General features: G+C 43.7%; 1 protein-coding gene across 2 annotated transcripts in view; it reads left to right on the top strand.

Annotated features, from left to right (window-relative positions):
* Positions 1-11007: 11007 nt before the first annotated feature.
* The window catches only part of tmem98 (transmembrane protein 98), a 65513-nt gene continuing 58645 nt past the window's right edge, over positions 11008-17875 (top strand). The window contains exons 1-2 of one of the 2 annotated variants that reach the window (XM_072249706.1): positions 11051-11095; positions 15489-15572. The gene's annotated coding sequence lies outside the window, so the exon portion shown is untranslated. Of the gene's footprint in view, positions 11096-15488; positions 15573-17875 lie in introns of both variants that reach the window. The other variant, XM_072249705.1, reaches the window with a different exon arrangement.

Raw genomic sequence — 17875 nt, 5'->3', positions numbered from 1 at the left:
AAAGCAATACCTTCCCTCTGGTGTGTTAAAAGTAAACAGTCTTGAACTTGCCTCATCAAGCTTCATCTGCCAAGACCCAGAGGACGCATCGAGTTTGCTAAACCACTTGGCACCCGCAAACCGGGACGTGATCTCCTCCTGAGCTGGTAAACTAAAATGTTTTCTCTTGATGGCTTTATTGAGATCTCTTCGGTCTAGACATGATCACAATCTTCCATTTTTCATTTGCACAATGACCAATGGGCTCACCTAATCTGCTGGTTCTTTAATTTTCTGTATGACATTTATCTGATCCATGTGTACTAGTTTGTCTCTTAGTATAAACAGAACTTTCCTGTATGCATGGACAATGGGAGTCACTGTTTCATCTACATGAATTTTGTGTACATCATGTAAGCATCTGGGCCCCTCAAAGACATCTGTGTGTTCTTCCATGAGTGTTGTGTGGTCATCTTTGGTCTGCGAAGCCACTACAAACACACTTTTCCCCAGGTGGAGCTTTTCACATGCACTCAGACCTAATGTTGGCTGTACTTTCTTTACTACAACTAGGTGCTACCCCTTGTGCTTGAAGGTCACTATACAGCCCCTCCCCCTATACCTCCAGTATAGCATGCCACTTTTAATTTCATTCGGTAAATCTTGCTGTTTACTTTGAGAGTCCTGTAATCATCAATGGACAACAGATTCACCTGGGCTCTGGTGTCAAGCTTGATTGGAATTACTGTCTCATTCACAGACTCTGGAACAATCCATTCTGTTTCGCCAGCACCAGCAGTCTGTAAAGAATCCACAAAGACTTCCTCCTTTTCCTTAGCAACCGTCTGCACCTTTCTCTTAGTAGCCCCAGTTTTGTAGCACTTTGCAAAATGATTCCTTTTCCCACAGTTATTGCAGGATTTTCCATATGCAGAATGTCTTTGGGATGTGCCTAACTCCTCATTTGCAGTATGAGCCTACCTCTTTGCTGTTGCTTTCTGAAATGCCTTGTGGTTTCATTCATCCCTCTGGTTTCACAGCATGTGCTGTTACTTCTGCCCTGTGCAGCCTCTTAGCTTGAGATTGTGTGGTCTCTGCTGTCCTACACGTATCCACAGCCTTTTCCAGTGTTAAATCTTTTTCATGGAGCAATCTTTCTCTGAGCCCATTTCGTAAAGTTCCGTGAACTATTTTGTCTCTAACTAGTGAGTCTCTTGAATCTCCAAACTCTAAGCACTTACTCAGTATGTAAAGTTCAGCTAAGTATTGGACAAAGCTAGCACCTTGTTTCTGGTCACAGAAGAACTTGTATCTCTCAAATTTGATGTTTTTATTTGGGAGAAAATACTCCTCAAATTTTGTCATCAGAGTGCCCAATGTCAAGGCTATCTCAACAATTTGAAAGCTGTTGTAGAGGTCCAAAGCAGCTTCGCCAATTACATGTAGAAAGAGAACCACTTTCACTTTTTCCTCCACTCCTCTGGCTCTGCTTGCCGCTAAGTGTATTTTGAATTGCTGTTTGAAGCATTTCCTGCTATCAGTTAGATTGCGGGTGAACTGCATAGGTGCAGGAGGACCTAGCTTATTCATGACAGAATTTTCAGGCTCTCACCTGAATCTCTGTTCATGAGTTCGGTGAACGATGGCAGCGTCAGGACACGACGTGCTCTCTGGCCAGCAGTTTCTCTCCATTGGAACTAGCGTCTCTTTCTCAGTAGCACACAGTATTCATTTACACTCCGTGTTCAGATCTCACACCGACTTCTGACACCATGTTATGTTTGTTCTTAACGAAGATAAACCGTGGGGGTAAAAATGCCAACAAATTTACTTACAGGACACTGCCATCATGGCTTCAGCTCGACCAGAGCACATCCGACCAGCTCACTGATGTTACTTCTGGTTCTGAGGTGAACAGCCTGCATTGTGCACTGGGAACTGAAGTTCTTTATTACGTACACACATAATAACGCAGGGTCAATGAATCCAGTTATTTTCCTTGTATGGCAACACCAGTGTAGTTGAGGAAAAACAACAATGTGACATTGACTCATTTGATTTTGTTAATAAAGTTGGTTAAAGTTAATTTGACCGCCAAAAATTTATATTTTATGCATTGGAAACGCAAAGGTAGGGTAAGGCACAGCAGAATGCATGTGCACTGAAGACAGCCCATGGAGGAAAGAAGATAGGAAATGGCCAGAGAAATTTCCCCCCCCCCAGCTCCCTCATCCCCACCATCTGTTTTGTTGCACCAAAAAGTTCGAAGGTCCAGCTCAGTAATGCGGAAAAACCCAAACTCCTATTACATACTTAGAACTACAAAACTTTGTTTATTAGGACAGAATAGCAAGTATTAAAATAGTTTATCTAGATGTCCACAGGCCCCTTGCACTGCAGCACAGCTCCCACTCTACCCAATCCATGGTACTGTTCATGATCAGTCCGTCAGTGAGACATCAAAGACTATTTTCAGACCCTCGACTGCTCTACTTTTTTGCCCTTTCCACTGATATAACTTTTACCTCAGCAGCAATATTCTGCACTAAATTGCTATTCCTTTTAGTCACTGAATACCTAACAACCCACCTCTGTCAATGGCTGATTTCCCGTGTCTGGGTGAAGAGAATTCCAAACATGTCTTGTTTTGCACTCTTCTTCACTTCCTGGTTAATTTGATTTCTGTTTGATGTCTAAATCTTCTCGCCTGTGATACTGCTGAATCAGAATCAGGTTTATTATCACTGGCATATGTCGTGAAATTTGTTAACTTAGCAGCAGTAGCTCAATGCAGTATATAATATGGAAGAAAATCAATCAATTACAGTATACATATATATTGAATAGATTAAAATTCTTGCAAAAACAGAAATATTATATATTTAAAAAGTGAGGTACTGTTCACTAGTTCAATGTCCATTTAGGAGTCAGATAGCAGAGGGGAAGAAGCTGTTCCTGAATCGCTGAGTGTGTGCCTTCAGGCTTCTGTACCTCCTACCTGATGGTAACAGTGAGAAAAGAGCATGTCCTGGGTGCTGGAGGTCCTTAATAATGGACGCTGCCTTTCTGAGACATCGCTCCCTAAAGATGTCCTGAGTACTTTGAAGGCTAGTATCCAAGATGGAGCTGACTAGATTTACAACCCTCTGCAGCTTCTTTCAGTCCTGTGCAGTAGCCCCGCCATACCAGACAGTGATGCAGCCTGTCAGAATGCTCTTCACGGTACAACTATAGAAGTTTTTGAGTGTATTTGTTGACATGCCAAATCTCTTCAAATTCCTAATGAAGTATAGTCGCTGTCTTGCCTTCTTTATAACTGCATTGATCTGTTGGGACCAGGTTAGATCCTCAGAGGTCTTGACACCCAGGAACTTGAAACTGCTCACTCTCTCCACTTCTGATCCCTCTATGTGTTCCTTCATCTTACCTCACTGTGTGCAGATGACAAACTTTGATTTGGCTTGATTTGTGATACACTGTCCTGTCGGTAAAGAGATTTAACTCTGTTCTGGATGGCTGATCTCCTACTTCAAACTCCCTGCTTCAAAACCCCAAGCCTCCGTCAGGGGACCATCAACACTGTAACAATCCTGTTATGCCCTATAAAAATGTTGCTCATTTCAAAGAGATCACACCTCATTTTTCTAAACTGAAGAGTACAGTCCTAATTTGCTGAATGAAACAAACATGCCATCCCAGAACTGAAGCTGGTGAACTTTGGCTGCACCCCTATGGCACACACATCCTTTCTCTATTAGGGAGAGCAGACTTGTACAGAATAGTGCAGATGCAGTCTCTCTAGAGTGCTATATAAGTGATGTAGCTATCGAATCAGTGTGGCAGTAAGTTACACACAGTAAGTACATTTCTCTCTTGATAACTGTCACAGATTGATATTGAAAAATCTCTCAGTTACAAGCTGTTTTCTGAAGTGCTAATGTAAATGCTACAGGGCAGCACCTATTTGTGCAGCGCTTTGCAGATTGTTGTGAGTATCCCTGTCAGTTTCTAGTCTGTCTTAAATCAGGCAGAGCGCAAAGTAATTAACGATTTCAGAAAACCGTGCATTCACAAAGCTGTGTTTGGTTAATTTGGGGGACTTTGCAGTGCACATACACAATGAAGGGATGCCACATTTATTAACTATTAATTTATTAATGAATGATTACTGATTTCCATCATGAAGTTAGAATGCCTACTGGAGGCATATACACAGTGTGCTGGGATCTACTTTATCCACAGGAAATGCATGTGACATGGGCAAAAGATGAGGAAGAGCCCGTGCAGCTGGACTGTAGACAGATCATTGGGCGGGGGAGGAAAGTTGGCTTGGAGGTGGGGTTTGATGCACAAGGCAGGTTTTTTTCATCTGGTTCCCACTGCCTGAACAGGAATCAAGCTGAATGTGTAGAGGAAGCTATAAGTATTTCATGACACAGTAGCAAAAAGTTAATATAATGTAACATTGTATTTGTCTAAAACAGTTCCTTTTTGAAAGAAGTCAGTTTTTTTGCAGTGTCTCCTTATCCCCTCATCCACAGCTGTTAAACAAGTTTTGTTCCAGGACAGAATGACACTAACATCCTACATAATTGCAAGGCCACTAAGACAGAGATTTATGTGGCACAAAGTACCAAAACCTCCCATGTATTTCCTGTGTGTTTCATCAAATATTACATCAAAGCCACATTAAAGTTTGGTCAAAGAGGTAGAATTGAAGGACCTTTTTATAGGTGGGAGGAGAACAAGAGAGGCTCAGAGAGGGAATTCCAGAGCTGAGAGAGTTTGGGCTCAAAGACACAACTAACAGTGAAAATTAATTCAGAAACACAAAATACTCTGCATATGCTGGGGTAAAAGCAACACTCACAACACGCTGGAGGAACTCAGCAGGTCGGGCAGCATCCGTGGAAAAGATCAGTCGACGTTTTGGGCCGGAACCCTTTGTCAGGACTGAAGAGGGAAGGGGCAGAGGCCCTATAAAGAAGGTGGGGGGAGGGTGGGAAGGAGAAGGCTGGTAGGTTCCAGGTGAAAAACCAGTAAGGGCAAAGATAAAGGGGTGGGGGAGGGGAGGCAGGGAGGGGATAGGCAGGAAAGGTGGAGAAGGAATAGAGGAAAACACAATGGGTAGTAGAAGGAGGTGGAATCATGAGGGAGGTGATAGGCAGCTGGGGGAGGGGGCAGAGTGACATAGGGATAGAGGAAGGGAGGGGGAGGGAATTACCGGAAGTTGGAGAATTCAATGTTCATAACAAATTAATTCAGAAATGCATAAAAAATTAAAATAAAGGGGAGGTAATATTGAGAGGTGTTAAAGAGTTGGGGCAGATCACAGGGAGCAAATGGTGAGACCACAGAGTGATTTCAGAACAAGGATGAGAAGTTGAGAGCTGAGTTCCTGCTTCACACATGTCAATGATGGGTAAGCAGGACATGGCTGGAGCTAAGTCACAACAAATAGAGTTCAGGGTGTTCCCACTTTGGATGGACTCACGTTCAAGCACTCTTCATCTCATGTTCTGGCTTATTTATTTCTTATTATTTCTTTCTTTTTGTATTTGTACGGTTTGTTGTCCTCTGCATTTTGGTTTCACTGATTCTGTTATGGTTATTGGACGTATTGAGTATGCCTTCAAGAGAATAAATCTCAGGGTTGTATATGGAGACATACATGTCCTTTGATAATAAGTTCACTTTGAGGTTATGGAGAGTGGACTGAAGAGGGCAACCTGATGTCTGCAATATTCCAAACTAGAAGAAAGAAAGGCAATTCAGCAGGAAGTTAGGTCAATACTACAGAGACACTTGTAGTTGGTATGAATATGATCCCAGCTCATAACCAGTCATGGCACTATGATTGTTAACACTCTGAAATGGTCTCTTCTGAAAACTATGACTGGAGGTAATAATAGGAGGAAAGGAACTTTTGACAGAAACAGAAGGTGAAGGCTTTTGTCCTCCAGATATTTACTTGGATGCTGCCAAAGAATGCACCAGTTTAGAAGCAGAGGAAGAATTGAGGGAGAATGGATGGGCAGGTAGAGCTGGGCAGGTAGTGAAATAATTCATAGCATGTATCATTAATTATACAAAAACACTGTCCAGCGATAAACAGCCAGCATTGATGGATTCCATTTGCCCTGATATTGTTTCTCCATGACCGCAATGTCCAGGTGAAACATTTCACCGTGCTCGTCACTGACAGCGCCAAGATTTGCAGGAAGGAATTCTAAATAGGAATGCAGAAAAAGAATCTTTGGTGACATGTTTCAATTCATGGTTTTGTATGCCTGAAGCATGTTGTCAACCAGGTACATAAGACCATAAGTAATATAAGCAGAAGTAGGCCATTTGGCCCATCAAGTCTACTCCACCATTCAATCATGGGCTGATCCAATTCTTCCAGTCATCCCCACTCTCCTGCCTTCTCCCCATACCCCTTGATGCCCTGGCTAATCAAGAACCTATCTATCTCTGCCTTAAATTGACCCAATGATTTGGCCTTCACAGCCACTCGTGCCAACAAATTCCATAGATTTACTACCCTCTGATTAAAATAATTTCACCACATCTCTGTTCTAAGAGGGCATCCTTCAATCCTGAAGTTGTGCCCTCTTGTCCTAGACTCCCCACCATGGGAAATAACTTTGCCATATCTAATCTGTTCAGGCCTTAAAAACTCGGAATGTTTCTATGAGATCCCCCTCATTCTCCTGAACTCCAAGGAATACAGCCCAAGTGCTGTCAGACATTCCTCATACGGTAACCCTTTCATTCCTGGAATCATTCTTGTGAATCTTCTCTGAACCCTCTCCAATGTCAGTATATTCTTTTTAAAATAAGGAGCCAAAAACTGCACACAATACTCCAAGTGTGGTCTCACGAGTGCCTTATAGAGTCTCAGCATCACATCCCTGCTCTTATATTCTATACCTCTAGAAATGAATGCCAACATTGCATTCGCCTTCTTCACCACCAACTTAACCTGTAGATCTCTTTGCATCTCTGCATTTTGAATTCTCTCCCCGTCTAAATAATAGTCTGCCTGTTTATTTCTTCCACCAAAGTGCATGACCATAGATTTTCAACATTGTATTTCATTTGCCACTTCTTTGCCCATTCCCCTAAACTATCTAAGTCTCTCTGCAGGCTGTTTCCTCAACACTACCCGCTCCTCCACCTATCTTTGTATCATCGGCAAATTTAGCCACAAATCCATTAATCCCATAGTCCAAATCATTGACATGCAACATAAAAAGCAGCGGTCCCAACACCAATCCCTGTGGAACTCTACTGGTAACCGCAGCCAGCCAGAATAGGATCCCCTTATTCCCACTCTCTGTTTTCTGCCAATCAGCCAATGCTCCACCCATGCTAGTAACTCCCCTGTAATTCCATGGGTTCTTATCTTGCTAAGCAGCCTCATGTGCAGCACCTTGTCAAAGGCAATCTGAAAATCCAAGTACACCACATCCACTGCATCTCCTTTGTCTACCCTGCTTGTGATTTCTCAAAAAATTGCAGTAGCTTAGTCAGGCAGGATTTTCCTTTCAGGAAACCATGCTGGCTTTGTCCTATCTTGTCATGTGCCTCCAGGTGCTCCGTAATCTCATCCCCAACAATCGATTCCAGCAACTTCCCAATGACTGATGTCAGGCTAACAGGTCTATAGTTTCCTTTCTGCTGCCTCCCACCTTTCTTAAATAGCGGAGTAACATTTGCAATTTTCCAGTCATCCGGTACAATGCCTGAATCTATCAATTCTTGAAAGATTGTTGTTAATCCCTCCGCAATCTCTCCAGCTACTTCCTTCAGAACCCAAGGGTGCATTCCATCAGGTCCAGGAGATTTATCCACCCTCAGACCATTAAGCTTCTCGAGCACCTTCTCAGTCGTAATTTTCACTGCACATACTTCACTTCCCTGACACACTTGAATGTCCGGTATACTGCAGATATCTTCTACTGTGAAGACTGATGCAAAATACACATTCAGTTCCTCTGCCATCTCTGCATCTCTCATTACAATATTTCCAGCATCATTTTCTATTGGTCCTATATCTATCCTCAACTCTCTTTTACCCTTTATGTGCTTAAAAAAGCTTTTAGGATCTAAGATATTAGTTGTCAGCTTCCTTTCATAATTTTTTTTTTCCTTCCGAATGATCTTCTTAGTTTCCTTCTACAAGTTCTATCTTCCCACTAGCTTTGGCTTCCTTGTATGCCCTCTCTTTTGCTTTTACTTTGGCTCTGACTTCACTTGTCAGCCAATGTAGTGTCCTTCTTCCATTCGAAAATTTCTTCTTATTTGGAATATATCTGTCTTGCACTTCCTTCATTTTTCACAGAAACTCCAGCCACTGCTGCTCTGCTGTCCTTCCTGCTAGTGTCCCTTTCCAGTCAACTTTGGCTAGTTCCCCTCTCATGCCATTGTAATTTCCTTTATATCACTGAAATACCAACACATTGGAATTTAGTTTCTCCTTCTCAAATTTCAAAGTGTATCATCGTGATTGTGATCACTGTTTCCTAAGGGTTCCTTAGCCTTAAGCTCTCTTATCACCTCTGGTTCATTGCACAACACCGATCGGGCTCATCAACAAGCTGTTCTAAAAAGCCATCCCTTAGACAGTCTACAACTTCTCTCTCTTGACGTCCAGTACTGGCCTGGTATTCCCAATCCACTTTCATTTTAAAATCCCGAATGATTATCATGACATTGCCCTTCTGACATTCCTTTTCTATTTCCTGCTGTGATTTGTAATCCACATCTCAGATTGTAGTTTGGTGCTCTGTAGTTGCTAAGAAAATTTGCAACAATATCCTTGAATGCCTTCCATGCGATGTTCTCTCGTCTCACTGGAAGTTCTTCGAAGTTTACACTACTGAATGTACTGACCACTGCTGCTTCTTTCTCTTTATCATGAATAAAGTCTATTTTTGAAATAAAATAACTCACCAAGTGTATTCCATAGCTACTGATTCCACCCACTCCCTGGCTACATTCTCCAGCTAAAGCAGGCTACAATGAGTTTTCCCTTTAACCCCAAGTTGAGCGTTCAGTCTCATATTCTATTAGGAAGTTCACCTATACACCTTCCTAGATCTTTGCACCTGATCGTCGTCATCATCACTATGTGTTGTGTTGAATGATGTAGGCGATCATGGTCAATGACCATGATTCTTCTTGGGCAGTGTCATTGGCTAATTCAAACAACAGTGAATTGTCAGGATTAAAATATATGAACATGTGTGAAATTGATCAAAGTTAAACTTTGTGGAGATAATTGCACACGGAGCTGCATTATGATTTCCACAGCGGTTCCTGCATCAGAGAAGAGAGACACTGACACAAACCTGACATGACACAGTCCAGAGACCTGTCTCTGAATTCCTGTTTCATCATCATCATTATGTGCTGCGTCGTATGACATGGGTGATCACAATCTATCCATGACCATGATTGTTCTTGGCAAATTTTTCTATAGAAGTGGTTTGCCACTGCGGCCTTCTGGGCAGTGTCTTTTTAAGGTGGGTGACCCCAGCCATTATCAATACTCTTCAGAGATCGTCTGCCTGGTGTCAGTGGTCACATAATCAGGACGTGATATGCACCAGCTGCTCACACGACCATCCACCTGCTTCTCCCATGGCTTCATATGACCCTGATTGGGGAGCTAAGCAGGTGCTACACATCGCCCAAGGGTGACCTGCAGGCTAATGGAGGGAAGGAGAGCTTTTCACCTCCTTTGGTAGAGATGTGTCTCCAACTCGCCACCCCATTTGGCTCCTGATATAGATCAATTTTCCTCAAGTCAAGGTAGTCATAGTCATACTTTATTGATCCCGGGGGAAATTGGTTTTCGTTACAGTTGCACCATAAGTAATTAAATAGTAATAAAACCATAAATAGTTAAATAGTAATATGTAAATTATGCCAGGAAATAAGTCCAAGATAACAGAGAAACAGACAGTCTGTAATATTCGCAGTTTGACTGACCCAAGATTTTCCTAGCAGAGCTAATGAACTAGTTTCAATTCTCAAATTGTGTTGATTCAATTGGTCTAAGTTCCATAGATCTAACAGGCATGTTCTGGTTGGGTTCATTACTGCTTACAGAGGGGAAAAGAAATTGGACCAGTCCTGATCACTCTGTCCTTGCCCCTGTCCCTGTCCCTGTCCCTGTCCCTGTCCCAGTCCCTGTCCCTGTCCCTGCCCCTGTCTCTGTCCCAGTCCCTGTCCCTGTCCCTATCCCTGTCCCTGTCTCTGTGTGTGTGTGTCTGTGAAATACGTAGTTTTTAAATGTGACTCATCCAATGATCTGCACACACTTCACTGTAAAAGAAAGTAATGAAGAAGCTTGGATTTATTAAAGTCTCTTTCTTAACTATTGGATCTCCAGCAGCATCTTACAGCAAATTAAGTACATTTGAAGTGTAGTAGCTGTTATAAAGTAGACGTATTCAAGTCCCCACACATTGCATGGCAACATATCACAGGTTTAGTGAATTGCGAAGCTACCGCTCTGATGGGAGTATGAGTCTCCAGCAGAGGGAGGGAGAACATGGCCAATTAAAGACAATGATTTGAGTCCCTGCTCCTGGCACTTGGGGCCTCAGTGTGTGATATCCGGAATAAATGAGAGGCAGCCCTGGAATATACGACAGGCAACAAAATTGTAACTGTCAGTTGTGGCTCTAACTTGGAACAGAAAGCAAAACTTCTCACAGCCTCTGATTTGCTCAGGCTGTGGGTTTTTGTTAAAAATCTCACAACTCAGATGTGTTTGTGGGGGAGTTAATGAGAAACATACTGTAGGCTTGCTGTACACGGCTAACTGAGAGTTGACAGATCTTATAGGTTGTCTCAGTGGGGGAAGGGGGAGTGCTGGTGTATTTGGTTTAGTGGAGTTGCTCAGTACTGTAGGGGGAGGAGCAAACTCTGGCTGGTTTGTGCACTGATCCTATTAAAGGCATTAGCAACATTCCAGGGTACCTCATTCCCTCTTCTGTCCCACTTCCTGCCTCTGATCTGGTTACCTTCCCAGCACTGTAACTGAGCCAAGTAAACCCAGGTCCTCTGTCTGCAATGCAGCCTGCTCCAGCCTTACAGCGGTGTAAGTACCCATTCTAAAATCTGTGTGTTCTCTGCCTGGGTGAGGGTTGGCCCCTCTCTATGCTGTGCTTGCTGCTGAATGTGGATGGGCACAAATTCCTCGGGACTGAGAGAGCTTCGGCTGCTGCCTGCTTAGGGCAGACAGTGGCCTCTGTCAAATGCTGGCAGCCCCTCAGAAACTTCTTCAGAGGCCCCTGAAACAGAAGGACAACTGATGTGTGAGTCCTTCACTCAGAGCACGAGTACTGAAGCTCTGCCAGTTCTGAAAGCTGATGTCATGGTCCAAGGCTGTGCACACTAGTTACTGGTGATTCTGAAGGCTCTTGAAAGGGTGACTGTGTTGAAGGAGAGGGTGGGGGAAGTGAGGTGGATGTGTGAATTCTGGCTGGCCATTTTCACCAGCTAAAGAAGGACAGTTCCCTCAGTTTCAATAAGGTTTGATCTTGCAATGATTCCTCATAATTTAAGCAGCTTTAGCCTTGGAGAAAACATTGACCTTTTTGCATTTTCGGGGTCAAAGTAGAACCCAACCTTATTTTCTCTCTCTTGTGTTGCTTGTTTTCCATCCTCCTCCCAAGAGTAGATCCAATACAGGTCAGAAAAGCCAGGGAGCTTGGAATTGGAGTCGGTGGGATTGGAAGATAGAAGAGGGAACATCTAATCACTCCCTCATCCAAGTGACCAATTTCATGTGTAGGCAAGGAGAAAATGTTGGGGCGGAAGGCAGCAGAAGGTCAAAGTGTCCAGACGGTGTCCAGCCAGAGTTGGCAGCTTGACCAAATGGATGACACCAGTTGAAGCACCAGCTAAGATCAACTGATTCTGCCTTGTGACCTTCCTGTTCTGTTCTGAGCAGCGTGTAAAGGTGACTTGTGATCTCAGACTAACAGCTTATATCTGTGCTGAGACTATAAGCTGATTCCTTCACAAAACTATTGGTTGCAATAACGCTTCTCAATCAGGTGTGTGTGCATTCACTCTGTACCCGCTCTCTGTTAGCTTGTGCTCACAGTGTACCCCTTCGCTGACTTTGTCTGTTTACACACTGTACCCCTTCTCTGACTGTATGTATGCATTCACACTACCTACTGTGAGCCTGTGTTTGTGGTGAATTTACATTCTGACACTTTCGGGCTGTTATCAGTTTTCTCAAAATTGAATTTGCTGCCTCTAATTACCGGACAGGTCAGTTTCCCCCACTGAACTGGTGGTGTGACCAGCTTTCTGATGGTCAATGAACACTAAAACCCACTTTATGATCATGGAATTTTAAAACAAACATTCTGCATATCTTCAACACACACAAAAAAATGCTGGTGAACACAGCAGGCCAGGCGGCATCTATAGGAAGAGGTACAGTCGACGTTTCCTATCATTTTGGATCTCCCCCTCCCCCTCCCACTTTCAAATCTCTTACTAGCTCTTCTTTCAGTTAGTCCTGACGAAGGGTCTCGGCCCGAAACGTCGACTGTACCTCTTCCTATAGATGCTGCCTGGCCTGCTGTGTTCACCAGCAGTTTTTGTGTGTGTTGCTTGAATTTCCAGCAGCTGCAGATTTCCTCGGTTCTGCATACTTTGTTTGCTCCCCACACCCACCGCTCCTCAACCTTTTCATAGAGTTGCCAGCGCTGGATGGACAAGTAGTTGAGTGTTTCGTCACGTGACTTGCTGCTCCTGCCTTGAGACACAGTGGCACAGCTGTCAGGTATCCAGGTTCAACCCTGACCTCATGTGCTGTCTGTGTGGGTTTGCGTGCTCCCCATGGTTTTCCCTTGTGTCTGTGAGGAGTTTATACAATTCTGTACAAAAGTTAGATATATATTATAGCTAGGGAGCCTGAGACTCTTGCACAGTACTTTAGTAATTTTATGTATTGCACTGTACTACTGAGCCGCAACAAAATCAAATTTCATGACGTATGTGAGTGATGATAAACCTGATTCTGATATGGGTCTTTATTGTGGATAAGAGTGGGAAGGGGACAGGGAGAGGGGAATCCTGGGTGTTGGGAAAGGGGGAAGGGAGAGGGGAGCGAGTGGGATGATCAACAAACCAATAGTTTGGAATTGAATGACCTTGTCTGGAGTCTCAGGGCTGGGTGTGTCTGCACCCGTGCCAAACCCTACGCCGGCACTCCTTCTCTGCCACCTGTCTCACACCCCTCCCATGGCACTACACCCTCACCATTCCCAATATCCTTTGCTCCCGCCATATTTACAAACGTGCTCTCTGCTCCACGTTGACAAATACAGTACCCACACGATCACGGGGAGAATATACAGAAGTCTTAGGCACCCTAGCTAGTTGTATGTACCAAAGACTTTTGCTCATTACTGTATGTTCTTCCCATGACCGTGTGGGTTTCCTCTGGGTACTCTGGTTACCACCCACATCAGAATCAGGTTTATTATCACCGGCATGTGACGTGAAATTTGTTAACTTAGCAGCAGCAGTTCAATACAATACATAATCTAGAAGAGAGAGAAAAAAGTAATAATAAATAACATTTTAAAAATAATAATGAATAAACAAGTAAATCAATTATATATATTGGATAGATTAAAAAAATGTGCAAAAACAGAAATCCTGTATATTAAAAAAAGTGAGTTAGTGTCCAAGGGTTCAATGTCCATTTAGGAATCGGATGGCAGAGGGGAAGAAGCTGTTCCTGAATCACTGAGTGTGTACCTTCAGGCTTCTGTACCTCCTACCTGATGGTAACAGTGAGAAAAGGGCATGTCCTGGGTGCTGGAGGTCCTTAATAATGGACGCTGCCTTTCTGAGACATCGCTCCTTGAAGATGTCCTGGGTACTTTGTAGGCTAGTGCCCAAAATGAAGCCAACTAAATTTACAACCCTCTGCAGCTTCTTTCAGTCCTGTGCAGTAGCCTTCCCCCACCCCCCATACCAGACAGTGATGCAGCCTGTCAGAATGCTCTCTATGGTACATATATAGAAGTTTTTGAGTGTCTTGGTTGACATACCAAATCTCATCAAACTCCTAATGAAGTATAGCTGCTGTCTTGCCTTCTTTATAACTACATTGATGTGTTGGGACCAGGTTAGATCCTCCGAGATCTTGATACCCATGAACTTGAAACTGCTCACTCTCTCCACTTTTGATCCCTCTATGAGGATTGGTATGTGTTCCCTCGTCCTACCCTTCCTGAAGTCCACAATCAGCTCTTTTGTCTTACTGACGTTGAGTGTCAGGTTGTTGCTGTGGCACCACTCCACTAATTGGCATATCTCACTCCTGTACGCCCTCTCGTCTCCATCTGAGATTCTATCAACAATGGTTGTATCCTCAGCAAATTTATGGATGGTATTTGAGCTATGCCTAGCCACACAGTCATGTGTATATAGAGAGTAGAGCAGTGGGCTAAGCACACACCCCTGAGGTGCACCAGTGTTGATCGGCAATGAGGAGAAGATATTATCACTAATCTGCACAGACTGTGGTCTTCCGGTTGGGAAGTCGAGGATCCAATTACAGAGGGAGGTACCGAGGCCCAGGTTCTGCAACTTCTCAATCAGGATTGTGGGGATGATGGTATTAAATGCTGAGCTATAGTCGATGAACAGCATCCTGACGTAGGTGTTTGTGTTGTCCAGGTGGTCTAAAGCCATGCGGAGAGCCAGTGAGATTGTGTCTGCCATTGACCTATTGTGGCGATAGGCAAATTGCAATGGGTCCAGGTCATTAAGGTAGCCCACATAATTCTTCTTAGGCACTGGTATAATTGTTGCCTTTTTGAAGCAAGAGGGAACTTCTGTCCATAGCAGTGAGAGGTTGAAAATGTCTTTGAATACTCCCACTATGCTGTGGGCACGTGGCCAAGTGGTTAAGGCATTGGACTAGCTACCTGAAGGTTGTGAGTTCAAGCCCCAGCCGAGGCAACGTGTTGTGTCCTTGAGCAAGGCACTTAATCACACATTGCTCTGTGACGACACTGGTGCCAAGCTGTATGGGTCCTAATGCCCTTCCCTTGGACAACATTGGTGTTGTGGAGAGGGGAGACTTGCAGCATGGGCAACTGTTGGTCTTCCATACAACCTTGGCCAGGCCTGTGCCCTGGAGAGTGAAGACTTTCCAGGCGCAGATCCATGGTCTCGCAAGACTAACAGATGCCTTTATTTATTTACTCCCGTTAGTTGGTTGGCACAGGTTTTCAGAGCCTTACCAGGTACTCCATCGGGACCTCCTGCCTCGCGAGGGTTCACTCCCTTTAAAGACAGTCTAACATCGGTCTCTGGGACAAAGATCATCAGGTGCAGCAGGGATCTTCACAGCTGTAGTTGTGTTCTCCCTTTCAAAGCGGGCATAGAAGGTGTTGAGTTCATCTGGTAGTGAAGCATCGCTGCTATTCATACTATTGGGTTTCACTTTGTAGGAAGTAATGTCTTGCAGACCCTGCCAGAGTTGTCGTACATCCGATGTCTCCTCCAACCTCCAATCACTTTCCAAAGATGTACAGGTCAGTAGGTTAATTGGTCACAAGGGTGGAATTGTGTGTGCGGACTTGTTGGACCTGAAGATTCTGTTATCTCTAACAAAAAAAAATTAAAACAATTAAAACAGTTGTTGTTTCCTCCCATATCCCAAGGATGTATGGGCTGGTAAGTGGTGGAATCTGGAAGTGGCGTTTCTGGAAATATGGAGAAAGTAAACTGAAAATCAGATTAACATTGAAGACTAGTTCATGTTGGTGTGCCAAATGGTCTGTTTCCATTTAACATAACTGTATGAGTCTCTGGCTCCCACCAATAGTCACCTGGCAGTCACTGTGTCCACTTCAATGCCTATTCCACTGGAATATAATGGTCTCCTTATTAACTCTGGGATGGCATCTGCTTTATTTTAGTCAAATGGTACTGTTCAGAAAATTTCATTTATGTTTTGACAGAAATGAAGTTCTTGAAGAAAAGTCAGTGGACAATCTTTTTCGTGCATTTTTCCTGGGATTGTTTTTTGCAGTAGTTTTCTGGAGGCTATTTTTTTCTGGAGAATGAAGGAGAATCCTGCAGCTTTCTAGGTGGTACATATGTATCAGGTCTGACTCTTGTACAGAGGAAATGAAGCCCAAGGGCTAGAGGCTCAGCACTACTCTCTCTGCAATGGACAAAGAGGTAGGGAGCAGAATCAGTGCCAGTCTAAACCTCCTGTTACATAGAACATGGAAGAGTGTAGCACAGAACAGGGCCTTCAGCCCACAATATTGAGTGAACTTTTTAACCCACTCCATGATCAATCTAACCCTTCCCTCCTACATAGCACATAACCTTCCATTTTGGGTTTCCTCTGTGTGCTCCAGTTTCCTCCCACAGTCCAAAGACATACTAGTTGGTAGGTTAATTGGTCATTGTAAATTGTCCAGTGGTTAGGCTAGGGTTAAATTGAGGGATTGCTGGGCGGCGCAGCTCGAAGGGCCAGAAGGGTCTATTCTGCATTGTATCTCAATAAATCAATAAATCTTCCTTTCATCTATGTGAGTCTCTTAAATGTAATTAATGTATCAGAAAATGTTTACGGGGGGCCCAGACTATTGAATGCGGTGGGCTATTTACCAGAGGAGGCCAATGTAGGCACTGCAGATGCTTCCATAGGAGGGCCACAAGGTTCCTGATGAGACAGTTGGGTGGGTAGTTTATGAGGTGGTGATTTGAAGTTCTCAATAGCACTCTGAAAACTTGGAACAATGGTGAGCCAGACATTCCATAGAGTCAGTGGCTTTCCTTTTGCTGATGTTAAGTGAAAGGCCCATCCTTTTATCTGCTCCGGAAGGTGCTCAAACATAAGTGGGGGCTGCATCCTGCAGCTTAGCCACACAACAAGTACATCATGGCTGGCTGATACCTTCCCATTCTATCCAGAGCCATCTGATCTTTGGGAAAGGTTTCTCACAGAATAATACACGTATCTCACAAGAATCAACAGGCTGGATATGGGAGACTATTTTCCTAGGCTGAGGAGTCTAGAATTAGTGGCCACAGTTTCACAATAAGGGCAAGGTCATCTTGGATTGAAATAATTGGACGTTTCTTCACTCAGAATCAGAATCAGGTTTAATATCAGTGACCTGTGTTGTGTTATTTGTTTGCCCCATGGCAATAGTACAGTACAATAAATAAAAATTAATGAGTTACAATAAAAATATTGTTGTGAATATTTGGAATTCTCTACCTGAGAGGGCTCACTCAAGTTTAAGTTCAAGTTTAATTATTATTCAACCAGACCCAAACAAGACAGCATTCTTCCAGGGCCAGGGTACCAACAGCACATGGCACACCGCAAATAGCACATATGGTTATGATTTCAGAAAGAGGTACAGTCACAAAGAGAAAGAAGTAATAATATAGTCAAAGTCCATGTGTGGCATGACTAGATTGATGGTAAATTGTCCTGGTCCAGCTTGTTCTACCACTGAGCAAACACCGGAGGGCAGCACCACCTCAGCATCTCTTCCCCTGGGTGACCTTGCCACAACTGAGAAAATACAGCTCCCCGCTGTTGGTCTCCCCAAGGAATCAGTGAAATGGACTTGTGGAATTCTACATTACCAATGCCAACAGGGTCTTGCAATCACATTAAGAATATCCAAGGTGATCACTTGCACCACGTATCATCCAATGTTACATGACTAGTCCAGGCAACAACACAACAATGGTTTGCTGTAAGTCCAGCTCCATCGCTATCGAACAAGTTGCTGATATTCTTAGGACTTGTGATCATAAAAAAGATGTAGAGGGTGAACAAAAGACCTTTGATTGAACCTGGAGT

The sequence above is a fragment of the Mobula birostris genome, chromosome X (assembly GCF_030028105.1).
Source record: "Mobula birostris isolate sMobBir1 chromosome X, sMobBir1.hap1, whole genome shotgun sequence".
Lineage (NCBI taxonomy): Eukaryota > Metazoa > Chordata > Chondrichthyes > Myliobatiformes > Myliobatidae > Mobula > Mobula birostris.
This window is presented reverse-complemented; position numbering and strand designations above follow the sequence as displayed.